We start from the raw sequence: 24,956 nt of genomic DNA, 5'->3' as shown, positions 1-24,956 counted from the left end.
TTGCCATGTTAAGGTGGATAGCTTATATTACATCACTAAACCCTGAATTACAACACATTCTAGGGAAGAATAATGTGATTGCAAACATATTGTCAAGGGAACACTTTGAGGATAAAGATGGAATGGTGGATGCTAAAGAAGAGGATGAGTTTATACTAAAAATGATTGTACTACTGTTAAGGCTGAATTGGCAACTACTATGATTGCATGTACATCTCTCGTTAATGTAGGGATATCATTAAATACAAAAATGATAGCAACAATTGAACTATGATAAACAAAGATGATATAACAATGAATACAATAGTAGATAATGTGATCTAGTGATAGCTAGAGCTTACACATTTTTAGGAAAACACTTTAGATATTATGTAACAACTTTAGGGGTATTTTTGGAAGACTCATATGCAAGGGACTGGTTGAAAAGAGGGAGTACCTCATCACATTGTCAAAGAGAGAAGAGTGGTTTGAAGAAAAGTACGAGGATTAAAAGAAAGGCATACGAGTTTTTTTTGAAAGATGGCTTATCTTTGGAAGCATGGGAAGAAGAAAAAAGGGGTTCCACTATGAGTCCTTAGTGATAGAGCTACATAGGTTCAAGTAATGCAAGAGTCTCATGAGAGTTTGTGAGCTGGACATGAAGGTGTTTGGGGCGTCTTTGAGAAGATGAAGGCAAGATATTGGTGGCAAGGGATGTATTGGGATGCTGCACACTTCCTTAAAATATATACTACCTATCAAATGTATTCAATAGTGAAACATAGAGATGGATTGCAACCAACTTATCCCTTGTCTATTCATCTTAAATGGGTGGTGGATTTGGTGAATATGCCTACATGTATGTGGAAGAAGACATATCTCATGCTTGTATGTGAGGACTTGACAATTAGGTGGAAGGGAGATCTCTCAGCAGTACAAAGACAACACAAGCTATATGCACTTTTCTTTTGGGAGAGGTATTTTTATGTTATGATTGTGTGGGAAAAATTATAGTTGATAGAGGAGAATTGGATATAGATAAGATTCATGAATTCTTTGCTTGATTGAGAACTACACTTGCATTGACTTTAGCCTATAATTTGAAGGGTAAGGGGAAGAATGAGTGGAGAACTACACTTGCATTGACTTTAGCCTATAATTTGAAGGGTAAGGGGAAGAGTGAGCGGAGGCATTGGCCTAGATTGTTACCATAATATTATGAGCTGACAAGACAATGCATAGTGCAGTGATTGGGTACATGTCTAATGATCAACAATAGCCCTTCATGTCTATTGAAGAGGTGGCTACTACTTGGAGTGTGCTGCTTTGGAAGGAGGGGTTAGGTAAGGGTGATACGGGAAGGACATTAGGTTCTAATTTATGGTATCTTCTTGGAAATTAGCATAACACTATTCAAAGGTCTCTAAATAGTGATTTGGTTCATATGTAGTGAGACATGTACATGATAATTATGATATCTATTCACTTAGTGAATTGGATAGGTCATCATTAAGGATTCCTATTCTAGGGGAATAGATCAAGGTTTTCAAGGAATGTGAAGCTAATGAATATGAGGTACACAAGCTAGAGACATATACTTTGATGAGGATGAGATGGAGGTGGAAGATGAAGGCTTTGAACTTGCAAAAGATTGAGGTGGAAGATGACAACTTTTGAACTTGCAAAAGATTGAGAGTTTTGCACATGTCGAAGGATGTGCAAGTTTGGAGGGGATGTCATGAAACTTTATATCTATGTTATGAAATTGTAAGAGAATATTTAACTTTATGCTTCCATTGTTATGCATGTGGGTCAAATTAAGATGGGATTTACAAGATGAAGAGTTAATATAGTGACTTATTTGCATGCCTACTGACAAGTGTGTAGCTTAGAAACAAAAAGACTAAGAGAGAAGTCAACTAATTAGGAGTTTAGTGGCATGTGAGCATGTGTAGGAGACAAGAGAGGGAACTTATGGAAATTAGATAAATGAGAAAATTTGGAGAAAATAGGGGAATTTGGGGCAACAAACAACATTGGAAAACAAGCGCAACCTATCCTAGAAGGCTCCTCTTAGTTGGGGAAGGAAAGTAAGCAAAAGCTCATACAAGACACAAGCCGAGGCATGAAGGAAGAGGGTTGAAGCTTCTTTGATATGGAAGGGGTGACTCTTGGTCATCAAAAGAGGAGTTTTGAATCTTTCTTGGACTATCCTAAATAGGGTATATAGCAAGGTAGCTTACTATTCACATGGATTTTGTCTTCTTCCAATGGCTTTAGGAGCATCTATGCAAAAGACTTCACTCTCTACCCTTAAGGGTTGATTTGTACCTATCAAAGGTATAGTTTTGAGAGGATTTATAGTAGCATGTAAGCATTTTTCTGCTACTATAATACTCACAAAAAACAAGGCTAAAGTATAAAAATTAGGTCCATACAAGGTTTTCTCCATCTTCAATTATTTCTACCGATTGGTGTTGTTTTTGGGAGGATAGGGGAATGTTTTGTACTTGTCAAGGACATAGTTTTGAGAGATTTTGAAGTGGCTTAAGAGAAATTTAGCATTTTTTTCATACACAATAAATTTAAGGATTAAGTACAAAAATAAGGCACATACAAGGTCTTCTTCATCAGAATCCATTTCTATTAATTGATAGTGCTTTTGGGTGATGGGACTGACATTCCTCCATCAAGATTTGATGCCTTTGCCAATTGTATAGGCCTATGTATAGTAGGGTTTTGATCTCTTCTTATTTAGGGTCAGGGTTTATGTTGGGCTATTGACTTTGATTTGATCAATTTTCTAACAATGGTTGAATTTATCTAACATTATTGATAGTAATACAAAGGCTTGGTGGTTGCATATTCCTTTGTTGTGTGAATGGAATCTTCCTTCTATCTTCTTCTTCTCTTTAATCTCAACTCTCTCCACCCTTATTTCTAAAGCCCTTATAGTTACATCTTTCATCTCTTTGTTCCTTGACACCGTAACAACGTGCAAGTCAACTATTGGATAATAGTGTCCCATCATCCTATAGCATATAGAGCATTATGAAATGTTTGATACCTCCCAATTACATCAACTCGTTGTCGTATTGCTGCGCATTCGAGGTGTGAAAATCACCCAAAAATTGTGTGTGTGATTTGATACTTTGTATAAACTCAGTTGTTGTGTTTACATTTATTTTCTGCGCATGAGTGAACAGATGAGATGCGGACCATTGAAGGTGAAGAACTGATGAGTTGTGGTTTAATGTTGATCCTTGAATGTGAAAAATAGGTGATTTTCAAACTACAATTGTTGGAGATATGCAGTATAGCCAAGAGCTTTTGTATGAGCTAAAACTTCTACAAGCTCTAGAATAGATAATTTGAATTTGAACTAAAAATAATGATATGTGAGCTACGAAGGCTAAAGAGGGGATTTTTGAAAGGCTAAAGAAGGAGGGAAAAGGAGAGCCGTGCTTTGAGGGGAAAAAGGAGAAGCTTTTGGAGCTATTTTGAGAAGGAGGTATTTTGGGGGGAAGGGGGGCTCCTCAATCGAATCAGGGCGGAAGGAAAAGCATCGCAGAAAAAGGGAGATGGTACTCTGTCGTGGAGACATTCCAATTCATCAAAGGAGATAAAATAGCAAAGGTTTATGGGTGTGCTCGTGTTATCATACACGAGGTAGTCGTCTTCTTCAACTACAGGGAGAAACAAAAGAGGAAAGTAAAAGGCTGCGAGGACGATGCATCGAGAGTGGAGGTCCAGGGGGGATGGGAACTTGGAAAGAAAAATCAGAACATGAAGAACAGGGGAAGATAATCCTAATTAAGGGGAAAACGTAATGCTCTGGGGGAATCGGGAGTATAAGTTCTCTACTCTGTAATTAAAGCAGGATAACAGATGTTGACGGAATCAAGGAGGAAGTGGTGCTCTCTCCTGCGCATTGTCTCTATTGGATTGCTACGGGAGAAGAACATCGCCTTGTAGGATCTACGAGGAAGAGAATCGGAAAAGCTGAAGCTGGGGGGAAATCGATTTTGGGCGAACCTGGCAGATGTCCTTGCATATGGAAAGACACCAGCAGAATTAAAATCAGAAGGTGCGCCTGATCAACTTGTGCCTCACAAGACATTCTCTGGAAATCGTCCATCACTGAGCATGTTGTTACCCAATCTTACGCCATATACTATTGGTCAGCTATTGGCTATTTATGAGCATCGGATTGCTGTTCAAGGCTTCATTTGGGGAATCTAATGCTGGGGAATCACAGGCCTGAACGTCATCGGCATGGCGGCCTGCATAACAGATTTGTTTGACAGCGCAAGTTCCTCACACATTATCAAGATCCGGATGGCAAAGGGAGATGACATTGCAGAGATCAGAATGCACGCTTCTTCTTCCAGAGACCCGTTGTCACCGATGCTTGGAGAGCCAAGACAAAGGCAGTACAATGCTGCATTAGAGCTTTCAGATTAGGCGATGACTTGGAGAAGCTTTCGCTAAAGGACCTGATCTGTTTGGAGCAGCAAATTCATAACAGCCTTGGACAAATTTGTGCTATGACTCAGTACACCGAGATGGGGTGACAACTCTTACAAGGTGCTGGGTAGATGGTTCAGCAGTTATACAGAGGACTTGATAATGGGCTTTGACCAAGAGATATATGCTATAGTTTTGGCTCGTTTAGCATCACACAAAATGGAGACAGAGGAGGAATTTGATGCAACTCGATGAGAGAGTGTAATAAATTCTGTAGTGATGATTCAGCCATCATTGATTACTTATGCCCTCAATGCTCCACCAGAGCCAGCCCTCCTTGATGTTGCAACAATAACAGCAGACAGGATACCTCTATTGGATGCGTATTTCAGTGTAGTGGTCTTCCATGGAGCAACAATAGCACAGCGATGCAATGCAGGCTATCATAAACAGCCTGAGTACCAGGCTCTTGCAGAACTTCTTCAAGCACCCTTGGATGATGCTCAAGCAATCATTACAGAGCGTTTTCCAGTTCCCAGACTTGTGGTTTGTGATCAATATGGGTCTTAGGCTCGGTTTTTTTTTACTTGCAAAACTGAACCCTTCAACAACTTATAACTCAACTCTTTGCCCCTCCTTTCAAAATCTATCTGTCTCCAGCTGGCTGTAAGTGATTGTATGATCATGGGAAAGATATGTTAATAGATACATGCATTAGAGAGATGTTTCTATGGAATGCTTACTGCTGCTAGAAAAGGTTAATATTTATACAATGTCAAGTGAATACATACCATCTGTTGGTCAATACAAGGACAAAGGTTACATGTATGAAAGATGTAAAAAACAGATCTAAAGGTTACAATCAAGAAGAAACACAACGATTTTCTGGGTTTAAGAATGGTTCATGCAAGTCAATACAAAGCAGCTCTAACAACTCTGCTTCAGACTCTGCTTTACTAAATAAAACAGAGTCTTGACATTATTTTCTCATCTTGATTATTCACCTGTTCGATCTCTTATCTTGAAATTTATCAAGATCTTCTGAAGACGCGACTTTGTTTTCATAAACCCTTCGACATCTTTGGTGAACCCGACGTGAAAGCGTCGCAGAAATTTCAGGATGGGAGATACTTCAGCCTCTATTTCAGCTTCCTCTACAACTCCAGCTGCCTCTACTTTAGCTCCATCAATGACTGCTGCGTCAAGTACTTCAACGGAGGATCTAAAACAGATTTTGCAGAATATGTCTATGTATATGCAGCTCCAAAATCAGCAAACACAAATGTATATGCAGTAGCAACAACAATTGCATCAACAACAGTTGTCTCAGCAAAGGCAACTCTATTCGGAGCAGGAGAATGCAAACAGCGCAACTAAGGCTATTGAAGCAGTTGAGAGTGAGAAGAAGCTATTTGATGGGCGGAATGTTTCAGCATATTTGAAGACATATGAGATCAAGATGGGGTTTTTTGGAGTTCCTGCTGGACTTATGAGTAAGTACTTCCTTCGTCTTGTCACACCTGCTTTGAGGACAAAGGTGACTGATTTATTTATTCAAAATACATATTGGCAAGATTTTAAGAAGGCTCTTAAAGAAGAATATTTCCTTGAGGACTTTGGTATGGCTACTCGACGGTCATTCCGAGAGTGGGTCTACATGCCAAACAAAGGTCTTGCTGCTTCGGAGTTGATTCGAGAATTTGAAGAAAGGTATAGTCAGCTTGATGCCATTGAACAAAGAGCATTGGATGTTGAAAAAGTTGAGCTTTTCTTGCAAGCTGCAGATCCTGCTCTTCAAGAAGAATTGGGTGAGCTTCTTGAAGATCGCACACAGCCTATGGGTCTTAAAACTGATTGGCAGGATGCTCAGGATGCAGTCTCGACTTTGACCAAGAGGAGGATATGGAAGACTCGCCTACAGAATGGTTCCATGACACCTACACCATCATCTGCTCCTATGCCTACTTCTATCCCTGTTATTTCTTCTCCTCCTCAGCCAGTTTCTTGGCCTATGCCAGTGCCTACAGTTTCTACTCCACCTCTTCCTCCTGTTCCACGTCCAATGCCTACACCTTCTACTCCAAAACCATCCGCTCCATCGGTGCCTACCTCTATTGATGACATAATCAAAGGTATCACAGATTTGACACTTGAGTCAGTCAAAGCGGAGTTGGTGGGTAAGTTGAAGGAGCAGTTTGCTTCCACTGCGCCTGCTACTTCTTCTAGTGCTCCTATTGCACCTAGGAGTGCTCCTAATGCACCTAGGAGAGATCGGAGATGTATTTGGTGTGATAGTACGAAGCATCAGCATTGCAGGGATTGTGACTCTTTCCAGGATGCAAGGAGGCAGAATTTGGTATATTGGGGGCAAGATGGTAAGATTTGGTTGACTGAGACAGGAGCTCCACTTGCTACCAACTTTGGTAAAGGTGGAATGAAGAAGTTAGTGGAGGACATGGCTCCGCGTACTTCTTATGTGATGGCTAGAGGTGATGCTTCTGCATATGGAGTACAGATTGAGAAGGGATCAGAGACTCAGTCCGCATTATGGACTTATGCTATGGAGTCTGCAAACAAGGGAAAAATTCAGCAAACTGTTTTGACTAGCGCAGGCTCTAGCATCAGATCAGAGACAGGTTGGGACTCGCCTGTTGACAGGTATTCTATTTATGCTTATTTGGCTAAATCTCATGGTGCAGATGTATTTGTTGAGGAGAAGCGTAAGAGGGATGAAGAAAATCCAAGTGCAGCTAAGAAGACTAGAGGGGGTGAGTTTGTTACTCCACCTACTGCAGGACCGTCTTCAAGACCAGGGCCAGATCGACAGATGGAGGATGCTCAAAAGAGAGAAAAGAGGCAAGAGCCTAGAGAGAGAAAGCAGCCAGGATTCAGATTGATGTCCGATATTGAGACATCTACAGACATGAAGAAAATCTTTAATGATAAGATACTTGGCAGTGAGGTGACTTTCACTATTTCCGAGATTTTGGGCATCTCAAAAAGAGAGTTTCAGGATCAGTTTCAGGAGGTCCTGAAGAGGAAAAGACATGCATTGGCTACCACTGATATACAGGGAGTTTTGATTGGAGAGTTGGATGAGGATGATGATGAGGTCATGGTTGATAATGCTTCTGTTTTGCCGCAGGTAGAGAAGAGGGTTCAGCCTATGCATTATGCTGAAATTGATGAGCCTGTTTTGATACCGCGTAGTCACTTTTCGCGGAGCCATTGGGCTAGGGCAACTACAGAGACGATGGTAAAGGTTGGAGAGAAACAGGTGCCTTATGTTGCATTGGTTGATCATGGTTCAGAGATTAATCTCATTGTTCGTGGAGTTTATGAGAGTAACAGATGGCCTATGGATGTAGAGCATGGGTGGCGTATGAGAGCCGCCAATAACACTGCAGGTGATTTATATGCTGCTTGCCCTAGTGTCAGGGTTTCTATTGGTGATGTAGAGGAGGATTTTCATTTCTTTGTGTAGGATTCATGCTCGTATCCCATAATTCTTGGACAGCCATTCATTACAGAGATGCGCATGGAGACAAAGGTCATGGATGATGGATCTGCTTATGCACGGATTCGCAATAAAGATGGTATGAGAGCAGTTCAGTTTATGACTGTATGTGTGAACCATGTTAGAAACAGGGATACTCTCAGAGATGCACCCTTGCCCACTGTGAGGGATTCGGGTTTTCATTAGGTACCGCCGTTTCGTGAGACGACGGTGGTACAGAGGAGAGGAGATTGGAGTTCTCGCCTCCTGGCAGCAGTGTTTTCTCCTCCGGTTATGTTGGGATTTCAGCAAACAGTTCAATGAGCTATCAGAGGACTTCTAGATTGTCTAGAGCTGCCAGGCAGTATATATGCAGGAAGGAGAAAAATTTGAAAAATGCAGGAATTTTGGAGGATGATGAGCACATAGATGGTATGTATGACAGTGTGATTTGTGCAGATACGATGGCAGAGATGGGAGATATGCTGAAAATTGATATGCTGAATTGTCATGGTAATGTATTAGTGCAGTCCCTAGACATGTTTCATGAAATTGCAGATTTTATGTCACAGATTGAGTTAGAGGCTGAGGTAACTCAGCAAAGAGTGTTGAGTGCTGAAGAAATTCAGCAAACAGAGTTTCCAGCTGGTTATGATCAGCTTTCAGAGAGACAGAGGGCTGAAAATTTTCAGCCAACAGAGTTTACTGCTGAAATATTTCAGCATTCAGAGTTTGGGGTTGTTCCTATGCAGTCCATAGAGCAGAGGGCTGAGAATATTCAGCCATTGGAGTGCAGATATGCTGATTTACAACAAGGTTTATGTAATGCAGAAGAGCATAATGAAGCCAGGGTTGACACGAAATACAAAACTGTGGATAAGAAGGTGAAGCCGGTTGCTGTACCGCTTCCACCTGACAGTGATCAGCAAATAGAGAGGGCTGCTAAACAGCAAATTTTGAGGAATCCGGAGCATATTGGTCATAAATTTTCAGCAGAGACACTTGCTGAATTGAAAATTGGAAATGGTGATTTCTTGTTACCCATGGAGAAGCAATGATTTCAGGAGATGCTTGAGCGTCATGGAAGGGGATTTGCTTTTGTCCCACATGAGATTGGATGTGTGAATCCTGATATTGTTGCTCCTATGGTTATTTTTACTATTCCTCATATTCCATGGAATCTCCGACCTATTCCAGTGCCTAAAGCACATTTGCCAAAGCTGATTGATTTATTGAATGAGAAGATCAGGATGGGAATCCTTGAGCCTTCATCTGCACCATACTCAAACAGGTGGTTTACAGTTCCAAAGAAGAATGGTACTCTTCGATTTATTCAGGACATGCAGCCAGTGAACAGGGTTACTATCAGGAATGTTGGTATAGGTCCAGTTGTGGATGAGTTTGCAGAGGCATTTGCTGGACGTGCCATCTATTCTTTGGGTGATTTATATTCAGGTTATGATCAGTTTCAGCTGGCTTTGGAAAGCAGGGACATAACCACCATGAGAACTCCTATTGGGCTTATCAGGATGTGTACCTTGCCTCAAGGTGCCACTAATTCTGTTGCACATATGATGAATGCCATGCATAAGGTCCTTCGTGATTACATACCTCAGCTTACTATGCCTTTCTTGGATGATGTGCCCATTAAGGGGTGTGCAGAAGAAGAGAAGAATGAGAGCCTAAATGAGCAGGGATGCAAACACTTTGTGGCTGATCATATTTCAGCATGTGAGAAGATTTTGGCCAGGTTAGAAGAAGTGAACTTGACACTTTCAGGGCAAAAATCTATTTTTGGAGTGAATGAGGTTGTCATTGTTGGGCATATGTGTGGATATTATGGCAGGAAACCCTCACCTGATAAGGTGAATGCTATAGGCAAGATTGCAGAGTATTGTTCTACTACTTCAGAGGTACGGAGATTCATTGGTGCTTGTGTGTTTTATATGATTTGGATACCTCACTTTGCACACATTGCAGATTGTTTGTATCAGCTGCTTCGAAAGGGGCAGAAATTCTATTGGGATGAGAGCCACACTAAAGCCATGCGGAAATTGAAGAAGTTATTGCAGAATGCTCCTACTCTCAGGAAAGCGGATTATAATTGTGATATGCCTATTGTATTGACAGTTGACACTAGTCCAATTGGCATAGGTTGGGCTGTGGGTCAAGATGATGCAGATGGAAATAGGTATGCTATTCGGTTTGGGGCGAAAGTCCTAAACGAGAGACAGAGGAGATATCCGCAAATCAAGAGAGAGTTATTGGGGATTGTGACGGCTCTCAAATGTGACAAGGAGTACTTTATTGGAGCTTCAGTTGTGGTAGAGACAGATTGCTTGCCATTGATTGGTATGATTACGAGTTGCTCTACTCCGGATATAGCTATGTTGAGATGGATTGCATACATCAAGTCATTAAATCCGGAATTTAAACACATAGCAGGGAAGGATAATCCAGTGGCAGATATGTTGTCTAGAGCCAGATATGATGATGAGGAGACTCTACTTGCAGAAGAGGATGATGCAGAAATTTCAGCCACTATGGTTGATCATGTTTGTCATGTTTATGATATTGTGGCTTTCATAGAAGAACTCTATGTTGGAGATTGGTTGCAGATTGGCAGGTACCTTAGTACACTAAGCAAAAGAGATGAATGGACAGATGAAGAGTTCAAGAAGATCAGAAGGAAAGCCTATGGTTATTTTCTCAAGGACGGATTTCTTTGGAAGCATCCGAAGAAAAGAAGCGGATTACCTTTGCGGGTTGTCTGCGATAGAGAGACACAGTTACAGGTGATGAGGGAGTTTCATGAGAGTCCTTGGGCTGGTCATAGAGGAGTATGGGCTACTTATGAGAAAATCAGGGAGAAATATTGGTGGAAAGGCATGTATAGAGATGTTTCTCACTTTGTTGAGACTTGCAGAGACTGCCAGATGTATTCAGTAGTGCGTCATAGAGATGAGCTTCATCCGACCTATCCGCTATGCATTCATTATAAGTGGGTAATTGATTTGGTTACCATGCCTATGGGTCTATGGCAGATGAGATACATTGTTTTGGCTAGAGAGGATCTTACCAATCATGTTGAGGGCAGATCTTTGAGAACAAAGACCGCTAGTGCAGTGTGTAAGTTCTTATTGGAGGAAATTTTCTGCAGGTATGGTTGTGTGGGTAAGATCACTGCGGATCGTGGTGAATTGGATGCAGATGAAGCTAGGGAGTTTTTCTCTCAGCTAGGAATCAAATTGGCTCTAACCACAGCATACAATCCAGAGGGAAATGGGAAGAGTGAAAGAGGGCATCCGCCGATAGTGAAAGCATTAGCCAAAGCATGCAGAGGACGGATTGGAGAATGGCCGAGACTTCTACCATTTGCTTTATGGGCTGATCGTACGACTCATAGTGTTACTACAGGATATATGCCTGTAGAGTTGATGTATGGTCAGAAACCTGTTATGCCGATTGAAACTTATGCTTTGACTTGGTCAGTTTTACCTTGGCAGAAGGATTTGACGAGAGAGGAGCTCTTAGCTCTTCGGATTCGACAGTTGGAGAGGAGACCTGAGGATATTCAGCTAGCTATTGACAGGTTGAGAGTTGCTAGACTAAGGAACAAGGACAGGTTTGATAGTAGGCATCGCTTGCGGCCTAGAGCAATAGAAGAGGGAGATTGGGTATTGGTCTTTGATAGCAGCCTTGAAAATCAGCATACTGCACTTCGGAAGATGGTGAAAAGATGGTTTGGGCCATACATAGTTAGACATGTCTTTGATAATGCAACATATGAATTGACAGAATTGGATGGGATAGTGCTTAGAGTGCCAATTGCTGGAAAAAGAATCAAGATTTTCAAGAAAAGAGATGATGAGGATTATGCATTGGAAGAATTTTCGAGAGAAGAGCAACGACAAGAAACTCCAATGGAAGAGACAGATGATATGGCTGAAAATCTTGTTGATCTACTGGAAATGCATAACGAAGAGATTGATTTGTTTGTGGATCTTGATGATAATGATCATGGGTAGTTGGCCCATCCGGAGGATGCGCAGGATTAGAGGGGGTGGATGTCGTATTGCTGCGCATTCGAGGTGTGAAAATCACCCAAAAATTGTGTGTGTGATTTGATACTTTGTATAAACTCAGTTGTTGTGTTTACATTTATTTTCTGCGCATGAGTGAACAGATGAGATGCGGACCATTGAAGGTGAAGAACTGATGAGTTGTGGTTTAATGTTGATCCTTGAATGTGAAAAATAGGTGATTTTCAAACTACAATTGTTGGAGATATGCAGTATAGCCAAGAGCTTTTGTATGAGCTAAAACTTCTACAAGCTCTAGAATAGATAATTTGAATTTGAACTAAAAATAATGATATGTGAGCTACGAAGGCTAAAGAGGGGATTTTTGAAAGGCTAAAGAAGGAGGGAAAAGGAGAGCCGTGCTTTGAGGGGAAAAAGGAGAAGCTTTTGGAGCTATTTTGAGAAGGAGGTATTTTGGGGGGAAGGGGGGCTCCTCAATCGAATCAGGGCGGAAGGAAAAGCATCGCAGAAAAAGGGAGATGGTACTCTGTCGTGGAGACATTCCAATTCATCAAAGGAGATAAAATAGCAAAGGTTTATGGGTGTGCTCGTGTTATCATACACGAGGTAGTCGTCTTCTTCAACTACAGGGAGAAACAAAAGAGGAAAGTAAAAGGCTGCGAGGACGATGCATCGAGAGTGGAGGTCCAGGGGGGATGGGAACTTGGAAAGAAAAATCAGAACATGAAGAACAGGGGAAGATAATCCTAATTAAGGGGAAAACGTAATGCTCTGGGGGAATCGGGAGTATAAGTTCTCTACTCTGTAATTAAAGCAGGATAACAGATGTTGACGGAATCAAGGAGGAAGTGGTGCTCTCTCCTGCGCATTGTCTCTATTGGATTGCTACGGGAGAAGAACATCGCCTTGTAGGATCTACGAGGAAGAGAATCGGAAAAGCTGAAGCTGGGGGGAAATCGATTTTGGGCGAACCTGGCAGATGTCCTTGCATATGGAAAGACACCAGCAGAATTAAAATCAGAAGGTGCGCCTGATCAACTTGTGCCTCACAAGACATTCTCTGGAAATCGTCCATCACTGAGCATGTTGTTACCCAATCTTACGCCATATACTATTGGTCAGCTATTGGCTATTTATGAGCATCGGATTGCTGTTCAAGGCTTCATTTGGGGAATCTAATGCTGGGGAATCACAGGCCTGAACGTCATCGGCATGGCGGCCTGCATAACAGATTTGTTTGACAGCGCAAGTTCCTCACACATTATCAAGATCCGGATGGCAAAGGGAGATGACATTGCAGAGATCAGAATGCACGCTTCTTCTTCCAGAGACCCGTTGTCACCGATGCTTGGAGAGCCAAGACAAAGGCAGTACAATGCTGCATTAGAGCTTTCAGATTAGGCGATGACTTGGAGAAGCTTTCGCTAAAGGACCTGATCTGTTTGGAGCAGCAAATTCATAACAGCCTTGGACAAATTTGTGCTATGACTCAGTACACCGAGATGGGGTGACAACTCTTACAAGGTGCTGGGTAGATGGTTCAGCAGTTATACAGAGGACTTGATAATGGGCTTTGACCAAGAGATATATGCTATAGTTTTGGCTCGTTTAGCATCACACAAAATGGAGACAGAGGAGGAATTTGATGCAACTCGATGAGAGAGTGTAATAAATTCTGTAGTGATGATTCAGCCATCATTGATTACTTATGCCCTCAATGCTCCACCAGAGCCAGCCCTCCTTGATGTTGCAACAATAACAGCAGACAGGATACCTCTATTGGATGCGTATTTCAGTGTAGTGGTCTTCCATGGAGCAACAATAGCACAGCGATGCAATGCAGGCTATCATAAACAGCCTGAGTACCAGGCTCTTGCAGAACTTCTTCAAGCACCCTTGGATGATGCTCAAGCAATCATTACAGAGCGTTTTCCAGTTCCCAGACTTGTGGTTTGTGATCAATATGGGTCTTAGGCTCGGTTTTTTTTTACTTGCAAAACTGAACCCTTCAACAACTTATAACTCAACTCTTTGCCCCTCCTTTCAAAATCTATCTGTCTCCAGCTGGCTGTAAGTGATTGTATGATCATGGGAAAGATATGTTAATAGATACATGCATTAGAGAGATGTTTCTATGGAATGCTTACTGCTGCTAGAAAAGGTTAATATTTATACAATGTCAAGTGAATACATACCATCTGTTGGTCAATACAAGGACAAAGGTTACATGTATGAAAGATGTAAAAAACAGATCTAAAGGTTACAATCAAGAAGAAACACAACGATTTTCTGGGTTTAAGAATGGTTCATGCAAGTCAATACAAAGCAGCTCTAACAACTCTGCTTCAGACTCTGCTTTACTAAATAAAACAGAGTCTTGACATTATTTTCTCATCTTGATTATTCACCTGTTCGATCTCTTATCTTGAAATTTATCAAGATCTTCTGAAGACGCGACTTTGTTTTCATAAACCCTTCGACATCGTGCAAGAACTTAACTCATCTTCGGTGTGACTCACAACTCTATCCATTGTATAAAAAAGCACTTATGGATATTTAATCAATGATATAACCAAAATGTTCATGAACCATATGATGAGGAGTTATCAAGAAGAGGGAACGTCCATCAATCAATAATAGGCAGTCAAAGGCAGCACGTAGATGCTAGGAGTGGAGGCAATGTGTCATTTTCAAATGATCAACTTAGGAGAAAAACCATTGGAGGAGGCATATAGTGGAGGGGTTGAGAATAAGGGTCTTCAGACAGAGACTACCCCAATCAAGGCAAATAGATAAAATGATAGATGATCTTCTTGATGACAATGGCCCTTCCATGCATCCCTTGAAAAATGAGAAAATATGCCATTGTACGAGGGCTCAAGAATATCCAAGCTAAATGCATCTTTGTCATTGCTTATCTTTCAAATTCTTCATGGATGATGCAATGCAAGTGTGATAGCCTTGTTTGGGTATTCAATTTAAAGTTCCTAGCATGCATTCTAAAAATTGTATGGCTCAGGCCCATAAAGTTGTTAATTGATTTTGTTTTAGGTATTAAAAATTCAAATTTACAAGCAACAAATGTAATGCCTGACACTTGTAATGAGAAAAAAAAAGATGTTACAATCATTGGGCGTTGACTACAACAACATCCACACTTTCCCTAACAAATACATTCTCTTTTGAAATTAATATTATGCAGAGTTGAATGTATGCCCAAAATGTGGTATAGAATGTTATTACACAGACTCACAAGGTGAGATGGTGTTTACCAAAGAGCTTCTTCATTTTTCTATTTTGCCACGGATCCACACATGTTCAAGTCAAAGAACTTGGTGACCCTTATGACTTGGCACTCAAAAAATTGTTCCTCAGATGGTGTGTTGTGTTTCCCTACAAATTGCAAAGCTTCAAAGCATATTGAGGAGCAATGGCCTAACTTTGGGAAGGAGCAATGAAATGTGAGACTCGGCCTCATGAGGGATGGGGTCAACCATTTATGTAGGGCCACATACAATGTTTGGCTTGTGGTCTTGGTCAACTATAGTACCCCTTCATGGCTTGCAATCAAGAAGGGCTATCTAATTCTTAGTCTATTGATTCCTGGTCAATATAAGGTGAATAATATGGACATCTATCTCCAACGTATAATTGAGGATCTTCAACTACTATGGATAGGTGTTCTAGTAATTGATTTGATTAGGCACATTGATCAATAGGGAAACACATTGGTTTGAGGATATTAATGTGGACCATGAGTGACTTTCCTGGGTATGGAGAATGCCTAGGTATATATCACATGCCTTATGTATACTAGATCAAAAGTTTATATTAATTATCTACATTATCTTAATTGTTTGGAATATGACATGGTAAGCTTTTAAACTCTACACAATGTCATGGGATTTTTGGTATGTTGTGTGAAAGCAGAAAATAAGTCATATCTTCATGGTTTCAAGGATATTTGAGTACGCTTACTAAAAAGATAGAATTGATGGGATGATGAAATTTTGTAGTGGATTACTTGGTTATGATTTATCTAGGTGTTGGGTTGGATACAAGAGCACTAAAGGAATTGGTTATGTTGTGACTTGGGAAGTGTAATTTCCATGTGGCCTTATATGAGAAAGTAATGGGAATTAATAGACTCCTTGTAAAGGAACTTTAGAAAGGATAAAATGCTTTAACAAAAATCAAAATGTGGAGAAAAAATGGCTATCCATGGCATAAAGGGCTGGTTGAATATTTAGTGCCAACAGGTGGATAATCATGTGAAGCAAAAGAGAAGAGAAGGAGGCATATTGTGGCCTTAATAAAGCTCTCAACTTAGGGAATAGTGGGGAATCATCAAAGCTAGTGAGTAAGGACCTCAAAGTGGTATCATGGGATTGATTTATGTAAGACTTTACTATCCATAAGAGAGTATTATGACAATAGAGATCTTTTTCATATATCTTGTTAGAGATTATGAAGCTTTGGGCTTGAAAGGACTCCCAAATACACCTCTAATCATAGTCTAAAACTTGAGGCTTCAAGGGAAGGTCTTGCTAGATGTTTTGGGGTTGAAACACAAAGTAAAAATAGGGTAAAAAACAATATATATAGTGTTTTGATAAAAAATTAAGCATACTATTTGCATGTGGATACTACATGTGAAGACTTATGCTTGTCTACAATGCTTGGTTTATGCTTTGAGCATAATTTGAAAACTTTTTGGGGCAGCTTTGGATTTTGTAATAAACAAAAACCATAGGTCTGAAGTAGAGAATAAAGGTCCATGCATAGTTCTCATTAGAATCAGTGCACATTGACTCTTGGTCTTATGCCAACTATTTGTACCCTCATGATTTGATATGTTTTCTTGGATGAGCATGTATTTGAAGGTGATTAGCATTGGATATGGCTTATGTACAATGGATTTTTTTTTGGAATAGGGTATTTACTGAGCTATAGTCACATAGTTCTTTGGGTAATCATCCCAAGTCAGTGTTCATGATTATACGTTAGGTAAATGTATTGAATGTAACATAGTTGCTTTGATAAACTGTACATGAATCAAAGCATCTTGATTGCACCTCTATCCATGTCTTTTGAATATTCAAAACTCTATATTACCTAAATCTCTATGGTTAAGGCCTTCTTCCCTATATGCTCCTCGAAATAAAATGGATGTGAAGGCCATTAGAAGGTTTGCAGGCATGGGTGATGTAATGGATTCTAGTTCTTCCGCAAGGTCTAGTGATGACATGAGGCAAGTGTGATTGCTACTATAGCAGTAATGGCAACAATAACAACAATGGTTAGATGTAGGTAAGCATAAGTCTACAGCCATAAATGTTTTGCAGACAATTGAAGCAGTTTAATGGGCATAATGTGTCGGCTTATTTATGTCAAGCAATCATGAGTTTCGATCCCTATATAGAATGAAAGTATGATCAACCTCAAAGAGAGTAGATTCTACCTTTCATTAGACATTTCTAGTGGCATATTCTAGTTCCTAATACCCACCACTACACAACAAATGGAATGTTTCAATGCATGACTTTATTTTTCTTCGTGGATTCAAACAAATCTAAGACCAACAAAAATGAGAAAAAGCTTTTAACTAGCAATGAATTTAAAAATATTGTAGCTATGCACAACATTGTAAAATTTGTTGAACTTTTTTTTTTTGAGATCTTGCATTCTCTTTGATGGCTCAAGCTAGATGTCAAGCATCCAACTCACACTCTAGCCCTGAACCAGCAATTCCCTCTCCACTCAAACCCATGAATGCAAGATAACAAAGTATACTCAAAGGTTGTATTAGAATGATCAAATCTTAACTTCATTGTTGTAGTATATCCATCAAAATGAGCTTTGGTGGCCTCAAGATTCGATTGATGCTTATTTGAGCTCTTAAACTACCTCTTGTATTCATTTTGCCCCATCTATTTATTGCAAAATGAGGAAAAAGAACAAGGATAAATAAATGGATGCAAGATTGGAGAATGAGTTTTTCTTTCAATCCCTTACACTCCTCACTCTCCATACTTCAAGGTGAGGGAGGCTATGGTCACCTCAAGCTTCCCACATGTGATTAAAGATAAGAAGAAGAGAAAAGCAAATAATGGAGCAAAGGCTTATCCTTTCCACTCCCCCCCCCCCCCCCCCCACACACACACACACACACACACACACACACACTCTCTCTCTCTCTCTCTCTCTCTCTCTCTCTCTCTCTCTCTCTCTCTCTCTCTCTCTCTCTCTCTCTCTCTCTCTCTCTCTCTCTCTCTCTCTCTCTCTCTCTCTCTCTCTATTTGGCTATGGTGGAAGCAAGAGCTCATATTTTTGGATGCATAGGAATGAGAGATTCTATATATTTTACATTGTATACATAGGGTTTCCTAGGTGGGCAGCCTTAACCCTTGTCCTCTCTCAAGTCTCTTCATCTAGTCTATTACATGCCCTTTAGCTTTCATGATTATCTATAGTAGATTAGTGTTATGGCATGGAATTTATGTGACTAATCAACTTGCTTGTAGATTTATACTACTTGTAGGTCTTTGAGTATATATAAATAAATTTAAAAAATACAATTGTGAATCTGAGAGATCTTAGAATTTTCACAAGGATTGCCTAAGATAAACAATTCAAAAAATTTACCTTATAACTTTAGGCACCTCATTAGATTTTCAACTTGCTTAATTTAGCTTCAAATTTGCTTTCCTTTGACTAGTTGTGCTCTATTGAATCCTTTGACATTGACTTTGATTACTTTTATTGCCTTTGATGAGCTTCTTTAATTTTGATCATACAATTGTGGACAATCTTGATTCTTCTTGGGGTTTGATACACCTTCATACCTTTCTATAGATATAATTATAGAGTTCATTTTTGTTTCACAGTATATGTGTAATGTCTACTTTATTTTGTAATGGTCTACTCTTTGTCTTAGAGAAAATGCCAAGTCATTTTAGCAATTTTATATAAATAGACAAAGAGAGAGGGTAGCATCAAAGTGATTGCTAAGTATTTCAAATGAGAGAGAGAGAGAGAGAGAGAGAGAGAGAGAGAGAGAGAGAGAGAGAGAGAGAGAGAGAGAGAGTGTGTGTGTGTGTGTGTGTGTGTGTGTGTGTGTGTGTGTGCATGCATGTACACACATGTATTTAAGAACATTAACAATAATTCCAACCCATACTATTAAAATTATGATATCCATCATGTCATGCCATTATGTTATATAGCAAATAATTTTGATGTTTGACTTTGTAGAAGGTTGAGATTTGATTCCCATTTAAGCCTTCTTAAACAAACATATATTTGTGTAAGGCCATTCCCCTCATCATTAGTCAACATGGAAAGAAGCTTTGCTCTCACTTTATCATTGATTATTTGATCAATTGGCAAGCTTTACCACTTAAGGAAGCTTCTTGGAGGCTAGATTCTATATTGGATTGTAAGAAGCTGAGAATAAGGAATTAGTGTAAATAACATTGATATTATGCCATGTCACACTGAAATTGGTATAAAAGGAGAGGACATGTAATTTTACACATCTTTTTGACACAATAATACAATTACAGACTTTCTCTCCCTTCTTGCTCACAGCTTCTATGGCTTCCCCTTGTTTCCTGTCTTTCTCTCTCTAAATCTAGTCTTTCTCTCTCCTCATCACTCTTCTTCTCTCTCTTCCTGCAGTCTTTCTCTCTCTTCTGCAGTCTTCTCTCTCCTCTTTCTCTCTCCCTAGTTCTCTCTCTGACAAGTGGTATCAGAGCTTAGTTTTTAGATCCTTCCTTTCTCTCTCCTTCTTTACATTTAGTTTCTTGTCAGTTTCAGGAAACCTTACTGTGCATAGGTACAGCATTGAAGAACCACAGTGTCAAGAAGTACTAGACATGGCAGCTTTCTTGGACTCCACACAAGCTATGCCAGGAGGTTTGATCAATTTTGAAGGCATGGAGACAAAATGGCAGCTCGTTTTCCAACTTTGAGGTAAAATTTTAGGGTTCTTTTTGGGAAAATCTACCACAGGAGTTAAGGGAGAGTTAAACCAGTGTTACTTTTCAAAGAGAAGCCTTCTTCTACCTCCCTCAAGCTCTCTTGAGAGCTCCCATGGAGGACCTCTTGCTCCTACCTTTCTCCCAGGACTCCCATGACTCTTAAGGCATACACAGCTTGATTCCTTATGCTTAGAGCTCCACCTTGACCACCATTTAACCTTGTATCATCCATGTGGCTGTTTGGAGGATGGGAGGATGTCTTCAGCACTATTGCACCACTTCAGGATAGGGGCTGTATTCTATAGATGCTTTACTGATCTCCCTATACCATAGCTTCTCAAAGGCCAGAGAGGAAATGTAGACTTGCTCCGAGGAGTCCACAAGCGGCGAGTTAGGATGAGGACTGCCAGCACCTGCTCCACCTGTCTTCGTCATCCTCTTCTACATCATCTTCAAGAATGAATCCTCGGTTCCAGACATCTCTTGCTCATGCTCAGGAGTGGATGAGACTGAAGAAGGAAAAGGGAATCCACTATCATTGCTTCTTTTGCCCGAATCCAAGCTCTTGTTGCTTGTTTGAACATCTGAAGACCTAGAAGACACCTGGACTGGAGAATTTCGAGAAGTGCGAGCAAGAAAACGAAGAAGTCTCAGAACCTAGCAGTGAGAAGCATCGTCAGGTCCATCCTCCACTGCAAACTGTTGCGTGCCAGTCCCGCTGCGTTGTGGGACGGGTGTTGCTGCCGCTGAAGATGGTATTGGAGAGGAACTAGCTATGGTCAGACCGGCTGTTGGAGGGATTGAGCTTGCAGGTGATGGGGGCCGGGGGTGGGACAAAGGCCTGTTGTCAGGAGTAGGGGGTATATGAACGGTATAATTCATTTGAGAGGTGACCTCCTCTCCCTGTTCATTTCAAAAAGCTCATCAAAGGTCCGCATATCAAGCTGGTAGTGCAGAATTCCACCAATTCCTCCAAACCCTCGATAGAATTGAGAGCCTTCCTGTGACCTATTGGTTACAAACTCTAGAGTGCAGCCAAACCTCTTGTATTCATTAGCGAACCATTCCAGTACAAAGATCTTTTCCTGTACCTCAAGCTCTGCACCGGAGGTAGGGTCCGTGAAGTGAGATTGGTCTGATTCTTGCTCCTTTGTTAGATGTTTTACCAGAATCTCTCCAGTTATAGCATTCTTAAGGGTGTATCGATTGACATCAAGGTTCTCCCACACAATAAGCATCTCAACGGCTCCCACTTCTAGAGCTTTAAGAGTGTCCTAGATCCCAAACACATACTTCCCAGTGTCCTGACTGATCTCCTCAAAATACTTGCCGATAAGCCGTTTCTCCTGAATAAACTTTACATTGGCAAGAATTTCAGCAGAGAGCTCAATGGCTTGATTGAATCCATTCTCCTCTCCATATGAAACATCCACAACTTTTAGAACCTTGGCCTGAAGCCGAGGATCAAACATATCAGACTGGCTCAACTCAGTCTTGAAATCTCAATCCTCTCCTCAACAGATGTCATATGTTTTTCTTGTCCGCTCATAAGTTGAGGCATGGCTCCAAGACCTGGATAATTGTGTATTGCTGACAGATACGGATCCTGGCATCACAGTTCAAGAAAAACGGATGATGGGGCAGGTGTGATCGATGCTGATTATCGAGGTCATGTTGGTATCATCCTCTTTAACCTCTCTGATCAGCCATTCCAAATAAAAGCTAGTGATCGCGTGGCATAGTTAATCTTGGAGCGGATGTGGTTGCTGCTTTCTCATCTTTTCCATTACATAACCGACTCCAAAATATTGATAGCATACAAGCAGTCAGTTTCAAAAGCGAACAGATATCAGATAGTTTAAGCCATGACCCAGCATTGTATGATAAGAGAGAAGAAGATAATGGGACAACAGACGGTTAGTTGCACTTGAAGATTGAAGTGCGTAGAGTTGATAGCAATGGTACAACTGCTGGTGAGTTGGCTTCCCTATTAGAAAGTCTCATTGCACGCATTAAGACTGAGTCACTCAAACAAAGGGATTCTCAGTTAGTACCTCGGACAAAAGTCTGGTCTGCAATTGATGAACAAGACTGGTTGTCTATTAGTGATGATCAACCTCGGTCTAAACCAAGGCCAAAGTTGCAGGAGTCAGGAATAAGAATGTGCAGAATCCTATCATCTACTCCAAGACTTGGGGCATCTAATTTTGACAAGAGGAAACAACTACTCTTTTGAGATTGCAGCAAATGGAGAAAACTGTCAGACATCTTAAAAAGAGGTCGATTTAGTATCAAGATGCAATCAAGGCGGTTGAAGATTCAAAATGCAAAAGGACCTTGGACTGATGATGAAATTTAAAAAAAACTGTTTGAATTGGTGCACAACTGTCTATGGTAAAAAGGCATTGGAAGGAACTGTTTCAAAGTAATAGGATCACTCAGGGTGATGCACCATTTCCAACTTCTGAAGGAATGTCTCTTGCCTCGGATTTCTTAATGCTTGTCACAAAAAATGGTTCACTGGAGTTACTAACTTCTAGCAGATTACAAGCTTTGGTGATTCCTAGCTGAGAGCTTGATGCACAGAGATCCATCAGAGCTGGCTGAGAGCTGGCAACGAAAGCTGATGGCCCCAGAAGTGATGCCCAATCATCTATAGAAGATTCAAGTGAAGGCAATACAGAGGCAGTTGGCATGGCAGGCCATTGGTTGCACACCTAACCGGGTCACCGATAGCTGTGAGAACAAAGGGCAAAACTGGAGACCTTGTAGGGATTGCATCAGACTGTTTGCCTTGAAATCTATACGTACCCTTGGGAACCACATGCTATTGGCAAAGTGGATGAGTGACCACACCCCTCTGTCTACTATTGTGGCAGTTGCTGTGGTGTTTGTTGGGGAGCATACAGTTGGATTTTGGGCTCAACAGGAGCAGGGCAGTTAGAGATTTTTCCTTTGGTCTGCGTACAAATGAAATTGAGTTTACTTCAAACAATAAAGACCTTAATGTGTTGAATCTCACGGCAGGGTAAAGTTGAATGTGTCTGCTGGTCCTAATTTGGGGATTGTGTATTTTGGGAGTATGCATGTCAGATGAGTGAAACCAGAATTTTAAGGCAAGGACAGGAAAAACATATCTCTTCAACTTGACTACAATGGTAGCTGAGAACAATAGCTCCAGCTCTAGTGAACTTGGACAAGGTTGGCTTCAAACACATGCTAAAATTGACAAACTTGGAAAAGGTTGGCTTCGAACACTGGCTAAACTTGACAAACTTGGACAAGGTTGGCTTCAAACATAGGCTAATATTGACAAACTTGGAGTTTTAACTGATGGGTGTATTGCTCTTATGAAGGCGGTTATGGAAAAAATAGCAAGACCTGAATCAAATGCTTCTGCTTATGGCCAACATGTATATGCTGATGGTACACTTGAATCAAATGCTTATGCTTATGGCCAACATGTATATGCTGATGAGTATCATTCCATTGAACCTTGGCAGCAGAATGGATATTATGGACAACATACTTATGCTTATGATGAGCATCCACCTCTTTAGCAACGTAGTTATGATTATACTTGTGAGGCTCTCTTAGTTGAGCAGCCCAGTTCCTATGGATGTGACAGAAATGGTTATGCTTATCAGTACCCTTTGTGACCGACATCATGCCAATAACTATGCTCATGGACTTGCCAATCATCATACTTATGGACAGCCTAGGATGCAAGGACATCATTGTAATCATGTTGGACAGTCATCATGCAATCTTGGGCAGCATGTTTATGGGCAACAATATGACCAAAGTTTTGGTAGTAGGCAATAGCAAATAGATGTATTTGGACAGCAGCATGAACATTTTTGTGACATGCATTCTCATAGAGATTATGGACAGCATGATCAATGCTGTGGGATCAATGATCAAAGGCAACATGCTTATGTACGTGTGCAGCAAACATCAGTGGAAGCAAATGCATATGCTCAACCAAACTGTCCCTCTGATGCGCAGTAGGACTGTTATCACCATATGCAGTATGGACAGCATGAGCATTATGGTCATGAGCATGGACAGTCATCTGTTGTACATGAGCAGCAAGATGACTATGAGCAGCATGTCAGAACTATTACTGAGTTGACCAATGGTGATGAGCAGGTGTGTAAATTGCTATCTAAGGCTAAACAAGTTAGACACCTTACTAGTGATACGATATGGGAACTGCATGCTGCGGGCTGATGCTATCAATGTGCTAAGCCACTATCTTGTTATCACCAAGCCACATGCAAGGCAAAGACTGCCAAAATACTCTTGGTATTTGAATATTATGATGCAAAGGATGGAGAAGATCTTGTTGAAGACCATTTTGGTATGGGTCCACAATAAGAACCTCAGTTTAAGAAAGCAGATCATGGACAGCATGTGGATTTGGATGATCATGACGCCATGCGGGAGCCCCGTCAGTCCACAGACCTGCAGTTTAAATGCTTGGACATCACTAAGAATGCAGGGTCCATGAATATACAGTACTTAGGGGTTGATGCAGTCCATGCAATGGTGACTTCAGCCTCATATGCTTCAGTCATACAGAGCATGGTGATGCCTGAGAGGCTTATGGAAGAGCTAGTGAATACCACCATGACAATCATGCTTCCAGCTGTACTTGACTTTGACCTCATGAAAGTTGATCCAATGCATGGCATGATACCACTTTTCCTTTTGATCCGCGTGGCTACAGGCTGACCTTGACCCTCTGCATAGACTAGTACTACTCTTGAATATTAGGTAATCTTTCCTTTTACCACTTGTAATGCTGTACAGAGTAGTACTCTGTAGCCCACTACTTGGCTATACCAATAAGTCCAATCTTTGTTTTTGAGGACAAAAACTTCATTTTGAGTGGGGATGGATTGTAAGAAGCTGAGAATAAGGAATTAGTGTAAATAACATTGATATTATGCCATGTCACACTGACATTGGTATAAAAGGAGAGGA

The 24,956-nt window shown here is 40.7% G+C and overlaps 2 pseudogenes; one reads left to right on the top strand and one right to left on the bottom strand.

Moving 5' to 3' along the window:
* Positions 1 to 5,176: 5,176 nt before the first annotated feature.
* On the top strand, positions 5,177 to 13,959 carry LOC148014361 (protein transport protein SEC23 E-like; annotated as a pseudogene).
* Positions 13,960 to 20,624: 6,665 nt separating this feature from the next.
* Positions 20,625 to 22,663, bottom strand: LOC148014360 (eukaryotic peptide chain release factor subunit 1-3 pseudogene; annotated as a pseudogene).
* Between the last annotated feature and the right edge of the window lie 2,293 nt (positions 22,664 to 24,956).

This window comes from Lygodium microphyllum, chromosome 25 (assembly GCF_053477565.2).
Source record: "Lygodium microphyllum isolate KBCC chromosome 25, Lygodium_microphyllum_v1.1.10, whole genome shotgun sequence".
Taxonomy (NCBI): Eukaryota; Viridiplantae; Streptophyta; class Polypodiopsida; order Schizaeales; family Lygodiaceae; genus Lygodium; species Lygodium microphyllum.
The sequence above is the reverse complement of the archived record's forward strand: the minus strand, read 5'-3'. Positions and strand labels throughout refer to the sequence as shown.